Genomic DNA, 2531 nt, shown 5'->3' with positions numbered 1-2531 from the left:
GGGCGTTGGTGTCAGAGCCCCGGATTTTCATGCAGTGAGGTCTGCATCTAGCTCCAGCGCCTACCAGCAGTGTGACTTGACAAGTCACGTCCCCTCCCTGAGCTTCCATCTCTGTCAAATGGAGGTAAGAATAGTCCCTAGCTGTTGTGGACCCATTTCTGTCATTTTGATGCAGGGGAGGCAAGCCCCAAAGTGGGGCTTAGCCCACTGAGTTCTTGGCTTTGCCCAGGAAAGAATTCAAGGGCAAGCCAAAGGTAGAAGAAAACGGCTTTATTGAAGAGGCAGTGTCACAGCTCCGTGACTGCTCCTGCAGCGTAGGGCTACCCCATAGGCAAAGAGTAGCAGTTCAGGGCAGTTTTGCAGTCACATTTATACCCACCTTTAATTGTATGACGATTAAGGGGCAGTTTATGCAGAAATTTCTAAGGAAGGGGTAGTAATCATTGAGGCCCCATCCCTGGAATTAAGTCTCCCCTCCTACCTCAATCTGTTTGGCATTCCTCCTTTCCCTTGGATCCTCCTTCTTTGAGGATCTCCTCCCCTAAACACTGGTTCGGCAAGGGCTGTCATGATTTCCATGACCTTGTCCCTTGGCCACAGGTGACTGTCCCACAGGTGGACACCTGACTGGAGCCTGGCCAATCAAAAGACTTCTCTATTTTGAATCAGAACTGAGAACATGGCTGTGGGTTGGGAGGCTCAGGAGTTGTCATTGGCCACAAATCCTTCCTCATGGCAGAGTTAGAAAAGCACAGAAAAGAGAGGCAGAGTGAGACAGAGACAGAGAGGGTGTGTCCTGGCCGTTTTTGGGTCCCTGGTTCCAGCTATGCCTGGACCCACTTGCCCTCCCCACGATTTGGAGGTTTACCCCTCTCATGGAGCCTGGGAGTTGTCTCACTGGTTGGCACTGGGTGTCTAGGGATACACTTCCTCCTAGGGACGTGGGTAGGATCGAAGGAGCTAAAGTGAGTGAAGCACATAGCCCAAAGTGTGGCTCACTGCAGGCTCGGTAGGCACGAATTCCTTTCCCTTAATGGGCACCAGGCAGGCATGGGGGTTTGGCAAGATCCCAAGAAGATGTGAGGCATCAGCACTTGTGAAATGATGTAACTTGGCAGCCCCTGAGAGATTAGAGTCAGGTGCCTAGGGACCCCTGCAGAGGCCCATGGAGGACCAGAATGAATGCCCAAGTGAAATATTTGGTGGCCAGGAAAGGATGGAGCCGAAAAAGAAAAAAAATCGCCGCCCCATCCCTCTGTAGGAGGAGAAGTTGTTGACAGGTGCTTCCTCTGTGCCAGGTGTGTATGGAGGGGTCCCTGGAGATCCAGAGGATGGGTGCCAGGAAAGGCTTTCCGGAAGGGGGACGTTTGAGCTGGGTTTTGAAGGATGAATAAGAGCTTGCCAGACAGGGAAAGGGCTCGGGGAAGGACACTGGAGTATCACTATTAATCTTAATACAGACCTAATGAGTATGAGGATTTAGGTGACCTGGGTTTGAATCCTGCCGCAATTATTAATTGTACGACATTTAGCAACTTACTTGCTATTCTCTATGCTTCTGGAAATAGTTTTTTGTTTTGTTTTGTTTTTTGGGGTTGGGGGAGCTTAAATGAGACAGTGTACGTAAAGCATTGAGAACACCACGCTGGCAGAAACCTATGGTTAAGCACTCAATGAATGTTTAGCTCATTATAAAAAGCCTTTACATTATCAGGTCTAATCTCTTAAAATGATCATCACAGTTGCTGTTACCATTTATTAAGCCCTTAATGAATTCCAAGCACTGAGCTGAATGCTTAGCATGTTTGTCTCATTTAATCCTCCCACTAACTCCAGGAGGTAGGTGAGTACTACTGTCCCCCATTTAAGTTGGAAAGACCTGTCCAATAATACACATAGCCGAACAGAGTAGAGGTTCAAACCCAGCTCTGTCTTAACATCCCACACCCTTGGCCCTAGGAAAGGGAAGGACTGGCCCCAGGACACACAGCAAGGGGCTGCAGGGCCAGGGTTTCTTTAGGGGCAGATTCAGGGGCAGTAATCGGGTTTGGGGCACTTGAGGTAAGCCTCGCTCTTTATAACAACACACCCATGCCCAACATCGGAGGAGCAGGGGTGGCTGGTGGAGGTTGCTGAGGCTCTGGCTAGGGCATCTCCAGCCCCATCTGCACCCTCGTCCACTGCAGGACTGGCCCAGGTGGGCCTGGGCTCGATGGCCCCAGGAACAAGGCTAAGGATGGGCCAGGCTGACCCCCCACCGTCAGAGACGTCTGAACCACAGCAATTCCATCTTGAATAGGGGCTGGATAAAATAAGGCTGAGACCCACTGGGCTGCATTCTCAGACAGCTAGGCATTCTAAGTCACAGGATGAGATAGGAGGTCAGCAAAAGATACAAGTCATAAAGATCTTGCTGATAAAACAGGATGTGGAAAGAAGCCGGCCAACATGCGCGGTGGCTCACACCTCACTTTGGGAGGCCGAGGTGGGTGGATCACGAGGTGAGGAGATCGAGGCCACCCTGGTTAACA

This window comes from Mandrillus leucophaeus, unplaced genomic scaffold (assembly GCF_000951045.1).
Source record: "Mandrillus leucophaeus isolate KB7577 unplaced genomic scaffold, Mleu.le_1.0 Scaffold141, whole genome shotgun sequence".
In the NCBI taxonomy this organism is placed as follows: domain Eukaryota; kingdom Metazoa; phylum Chordata; class Mammalia; order Primates; family Cercopithecidae; genus Mandrillus; species Mandrillus leucophaeus.
Note: the sequence above shows the minus strand (reverse complement) of the source record.